Source organism: Bufo gargarizans, chromosome 2, assembly GCF_014858855.1.
Source record: "Bufo gargarizans isolate SCDJY-AF-19 chromosome 2, ASM1485885v1, whole genome shotgun sequence".
In the NCBI taxonomy this organism is placed as follows: Eukaryota; Metazoa; Chordata; class Amphibia; order Anura; family Bufonidae; genus Bufo; species Bufo gargarizans.
This window is the reverse complement of record NC_058081.1, coordinates 260,658,863-260,665,103: the sequence shown is the minus strand read 5'-3', so window position 1 is coordinate 260,665,103 and position 6,241 is coordinate 260,658,863. Positions and strand designations below refer to the sequence as shown.

Below are 6,241 nucleotides of genomic sequence, written 5' to 3'. Positions count from 1 at the left end.
GTCAATGCTAGGGAGGTCCGTATGGGAGCTTCTGTAGGTTCCACTACCAACCTCCCTGCCATGCCATAAAAATCCAGCCATTAAAGCCCTCAGCAACCTAGATTTGCTGAGGAAAACCCTAGAATCCTACCCAAATAAGCAATTTCGGTGAGATATACATCCCCTCCAGTACTTCACCAGCCACAGGCCTATATATGTGTGTGTTTAGCAATAAGAGAAGAGACACTTTTGTTGCAATTATTTATTTGAATAATATAAATCACAATGTTTCCCTAAAACCTTAAAAAAGGCACGCTGCGATTGCAAAAATTTATACAAATGCTATGTATACCTTTTATAAGACTCAGGCAAATACAACATTATGGCTTTACACGTTCAAGACATGGAGAGCCAATACAGATAGGCTTAATATATTTGTTACCAATCATTTAAAGAAAAAGGAGAGACCTATACGGCAGGAAAAAAAAGCTTCATTTACAGGAGGCAGTTTGTTTCACACAGTTTTGCACTGGAGTTTTTGGCCGCACCGCTGGTGGTTGTGCCATGTGCTTCACCCGATTCTGGTAGAGGTGGGTCTTGGCCAAATGCCAAAAACCAATACCTGGTCAGAATAAACATGTGCCCCCATTTACAACTTTCAATTAGACACAATTATTGCTCTTTACTTTGCAGAGGAAAATGACAAGAATTCCTTTAAATTAAAGAGGTTCAGAGTAGGTTTTCCCAAACTAAGGCTGGGTTCAGACCTGAGCGTTTTACAGCGCGTTCCTACGCGCTGTAAAACACTCAACAGGCAAGAACCAATGATTCCTTATGGGAATGGTTCTCACCAGAGCATTTTACAGCGTGTACGATCGCGCTGTAAAACGCCCGACGCCCCAAGAAGTACAGGAGCTTCTTTGGGGCGTCTTGTCGCACGTTCCCGTACATAGACTTCAGCGGGAACACGCGACAATGGGCGTTCGCTTGTCTCTGTACAATCGCGCATACAGAGCGTACGTTCAGTACGCTCAGGTCTGAACCCAGCCTAAGGCTACATTCACACAAGACCGGACACACTTCGTATTTTATGGCCATTTTGCATCAGTGTGTGTGCATCCATTTTCTAACAGGTGTTAACGATGGACATTATAAAAAGAAAAAAAATGAATTTCACAGGATTTTCTTTTTTTATCCCATCCCCTGCAGTGCCCGCAGTATATATTATGTCTCTCTGTAGTGCCACCTGCATATATAATGACTCCCTTACTGCTCTCAGTATCTATAATAGCCCCCATAGTGCCCAAAGTATCTATTATAGCTAGAGATGAGCGAATTTCATATTTTGAAATTCGTTCACGCTTCCTTTGCTGGTAAAAGGTGAATTGCGTTATGGATTCAGTTACCACGGACCAGAACGCAATTCTATAATGGAATTCTTTCCGTCATAATAGAAGTCTATGGGCTGCAAAATGGATCCATTCAGTTTCCTCCCCTGCATAATGGAAACGGGACGGATCCGTTTTGCAGTCCACAGACTTCTATTATGACGGAAAGAATAACACAATGCCTCTAAAGGCATTCCGTCATGGAATTGCATTATAGTCCGTGGTAATGGAATCCATAATGCAATTCAAAGAGCATACCTATTTTTTATGACCGTTAACTGGCCACGTAAATAGTCCCATGGTCTCTAATTGGCTCTGAAAACAGCCATGTGACTGTGTGTGAATGTAGTCCAAATGTGCATTAAAATCTGCATCAAATCCGCCTGTGTTATCATTGCGGATTTTGGTGCGGACTCAGTTGCAGTTTTCACCCATTGCTTTGCGTTCAATAACATGGTACTGTTACGGATTTTCAGCGCATATTCTGCAACAAGCATTTGATGTGTGAACTCACTCTTATAGGCCTCCTGCACACGACCGTATCCAAAAATATGGTCGTGTGCATGATGAGGCCTTAGGTCCAGGATACACGCTCCATGCGATTGTCGCATTTCCTGGACCGAACAATGCTTCTGTGACTCAAACTTACAGCATCGTAATGATTAACGATGCTGAGCGTCCCTGCCCGACTATCGGTCAAGGCGTCATTTCAGTTTAGTAGAGTAGATCTGTGGTCAGGCAGGAACTCTCAGCCATATGCAGCGGTTTGTGTCTGGCAATTTGTCTGCATATTTGCTGGATCTGTGCCAGACCCCTTTATAGTTAACGGGACAGGCGGGCATTCCAGTTGCATCCGGCAATGCTGGACGTGGAGAATTACAGCCTTCCGGAATAACTGCCGCAGATGTGAGACTAGCCTTAACCTTCCAGACACTTCTTCAGAGGGCACTGCCACAAGTTCAGATTTTTTTCTTGCAGCAGCTTTTGAAGCCAAAAATCAGGATGTTACCGATGACTAGTGAGGAGCGAAGCAAGCTTCAGATGCTACCGCCGAAGTCACTTTGTTCAGAACTTGAGATTAACAGTGTATGGAGATCTGTCTCTGTTCAGTATTATAACGGATGGGCTCAGATGAGATGAAGTCAGAGGTACCAGTAGGAACTGAAGCGGGTTCGGTTCCAAGTTTTAAAGTGGTTATCCACTGTAAAAATCAACTACAGAAGTTATTCAACTAAGTCTCACGCGACTTCGCCTCATCGGAGCCCATACATTTTAGTACTGTACGGAGATGGATCTCTGTATTAATTAACATTAATTTTGAACAAAAACGACATCGGATGTAGCATCCAAAGCTTGCCTCGCTCATCACTACTGATGACCTGTCTTCAGGATAGGTCATCATTATGAAATTAGTGGGGGTTTGACCCCCCCCCCCCCCCATGAAAAATGCACTACATGTAAAATATAATGCTCAAAATCAGTAGAGCTTTGAGCATAACATTCAGCAGATTAAGCGGTGGGCAGCATTGTATAGCGCTAAGCAGATTTATATATAGCTTTGTGGGAAAGCGTTCAGAATAAGCACTGTTTTATTTAAGGCATTATCCCAAGAAAGTATTCATGTGCCACCAAGACAGCGTTTTAAAAGTATTATTGCAATATACATGCAATAAGAACATTCTCCTCTCCGATAGCACCCCCGGCCCACCTTCCCTGGCATAGGGATTCCATTGAGAAGCGGCCTGAAAAGCTCTCTCTAGAAAATAGAAAAGCAAATGGGTGGAGGAGGGCATACATGCTATATGTATCGTTGGTGAAAGTCCTCCAGGTGCGAGTGAAAAAGATTTGTTTTAAGTTTGTGGGATAAGCCCTTTAATTGAAATCCCTTCTCTTTCTACGATTTGGATTCCAGTTACTACACAGACATATAGCCACCCACTGGGCTCCTAAACATAGGAAGGGCTGGGATTAAAAATAAGAGGCAAGTTATACTGAATGTATTGCCACAAAACGACATAAGCAAAAATGCATTAAAGGGGTTTTCCAAGATTTTTATTTTTTTACTGATCACCTATCCTCAGGACTTGGTACCTGATCCGGCATTTATACATTTCTATGGAAATTAATGCGGGATCCGGCGTGTGTTCCAGAATATACTGCAGCATGCTGCGGTGTTTTCTCCAGCCAAATACTGTAAGAGTGACTGAACTGAAGACATCCTGAATGGATTGCTCTCTATTCAGAATGCATGGGGATAAAACTGAAGCGCTTTTTTCCGGTATTGAGCCCCTGTGACGGAACTCAATACCGGAAAACTTTAACGCAAGTGTGAAAGTACCCTTACGGAATTATAGTAATAAGTGGCTTTATGTGCACCTGCACATTTGTATAGAGCCTCCAAACCATTTAAAGAGGTATTCCAATTTTAATGATTAAGTTTATTTGCTTAGAGAATAGGCAGTTATATATAATTTTCTAATGTATATGTATTTAAAATTTTGCTCTCAGACTTTGAGCCTTCGTACGAGATCTGAATAGGACTATTGGTGTCAATCCCGTCATGTGACCGCTCGCATATATATATATATATACACCCACTACTAGTATATTACAGTATTACTGCCTGCAGCAGCATCTCATCATGTCCATCAGTGTCTGTGTAGAAGCACATCTGACATTGTTCTCCATATCTTGCCTGTATGTGTCATGTTTGCATTCTTTTTACAGTTAAATTTATTAACATCACCACCTAGAGACAGGCAGCCATTTACATATCAAGTGGAAATAGGCAGCCATAAACACATATACAGTGACATAGTTGTTGTAATGGCCACAATGATTTCCACCATTATTCCTATGTATATATGTCATGTAACACCGTTGCTTACTGGATGTCAGTGTCCCATGACTGATCCCATATTTCATTTAGTCTATGGATGCATTACACGGGACTGAATGATCCATGGACTACACCATTTTACTGTGCCAATAGGGGGAAAGCAACCCATTTATTGTACTCACTTATATAGTGCTGACATATTCTGCCGCCCTTCACAGACTTAATCATCACTCTGTCCCCTATGGGGTCACAATCTAAGGTCCCTATCAGTATATCTCTGGAGTGTGGGAGGAAACATACAAACTCCATGCAGGTGTTGTCTTTGGTCGGATTCAAACCTAAGACACCAGTGCTAACCACTGAGCCACCGTGCTGCCCATATAAGATAGATATGTAAGCAAAACTTTAAATACATGTATATTTAAAAATGGTATAAATTTCCCATTTATATAAACCAATAAATTAAACAAAAAAAATAAAGGGATACCCCTTTATGTTGTAATACCACTAAGGAGGAGTATGAATGAACTGGAAGACACAGCACACCTTGCAGCTATAAAGATTTGTTTATCAACCTACAGTTTTTTTTTATTGTTGGGTATAGCTATAAAACCCTACAATGCCCGATATTACAAAGCAAAAACCGCACACAGGGCACCCCTCATTCACACAGCGTTAAGAAATTCCTGAGGTAGAAAAAAGTATTATGTAAAAGTTGAGATATTCCAAATAACCAGACACTGCTCCAGAAGATACAGTAAAATATTTGGTCTGCGGCAAAAGCCGTTTGAGACGCCACAGACCACAGTCAAGCATACATCTACTCCCATACAAATAAAGTTACCAGCTGCGCTTTTATGCTGATTTTTTTTCACCTTACAATGATACTTCGTACAGTCTGATAATACAAGAAACTAAAAAGGGACATTAATTAATTCATGGATTTCACAAAGATCATCAATAACATGCATACAGGGAAAAATATCCAGTACTTAAAGGGCACCCGTCAGTTTGCACACGCAGTCCGATCGGCAGGCAGCATGGTATAGTACCGATGGAGTGGAGTAGACGGATTTAAAGCTTTGTTGGAAAAGATATACTATAACTTGTATTCTTTTAAATTTTATATTCTGCTCATTCTGTTCTTAGGAGTCAAGTGGGCGGTCCTACTCAATGCCCGATATTACAAAAGGAAGGAAACCAGCACATGGGGCACCCTTCATTCACACAGTGCTAAGAAATTGTATTCACTGACAGCTATCTGTGTGCACAATATATACAAAATACTGTCAATCGCTGAGTAGGACCGCCCACTGGACTCCTAGGCCCAGAATGAGTAACATACATGTTTTGTGGAATCTTTTCCCACAATACTATATCAGGTAGCTCAGCTCCTCCTGCTCTGTAACATGCGGTCTGCAGGCTGGCCTTCATTTTCATGGTGACAGGTTCCCTTTTGACCAGGGGTGTATCTATCACAAGGCAAACAAGGCATTTGCCTAGGGCGGCACTTGCCAATGGGGTGGCAAAATGCCTTGTTTGCTTAGTAATAGTTACACAATATGCTAAATATTTAAATTGCTCCTTGTCCGATCCAATCCTTCACTATGCGAGTGGTATCGCCGGCGCCGCATAGTGAAGGAGTTGAAAGACTTACTTGATCCCTGAGCCTGCTGTCTTCAAAAACTGTAAGTACTTAAATTACAGTAATTCACAAAAAATCTATTACTTAGTTGTTTTATGGGGTAAGGGGGTTGGGACCCGTTGAGTGGTTAGAGGGGGGAGAAGGGGTGGGTCAAATTTATATTAGGGGGGTGCCCGAGTTTAGTCTCGCCTAGGGCAGCACAAAACCAAGATACACCACTGCTTTTGACACCTAGGTCTCATTGCATTTTTGTGAATTTATACTGCACATACTGCCACAGAAACTTAAAAGGGGTTGTCCCACAAAAAATATTCTACAGTTTTCTAACCAGCGCCTGGATCTGAATACTTTTGCGATTTCATTTAAATAAAAATTTAGTATAGCCTCCAA

At 41.7% G+C, this 6,241-nt stretch overlaps 1 long non-coding RNA gene across 1 annotated transcript; it reads right to left on the bottom strand.

Annotated features, from left to right (window-relative positions):
• Positions 1–226: 226 nt before the first annotated feature.
• Positions 227–5,921, bottom strand: LOC122927913. The gene is made up of 2 exons (XR_006387828.1): positions 1,046–5,921; positions 227–746 (listed from the first exon to the last, which is right to left on the bottom strand). It is a non-coding gene; the product is annotated as an uncharacterized LOC122927913 (long non-coding RNA).
• Between the last annotated feature and the right edge of the window lie 320 nt (positions 5,922–6,241).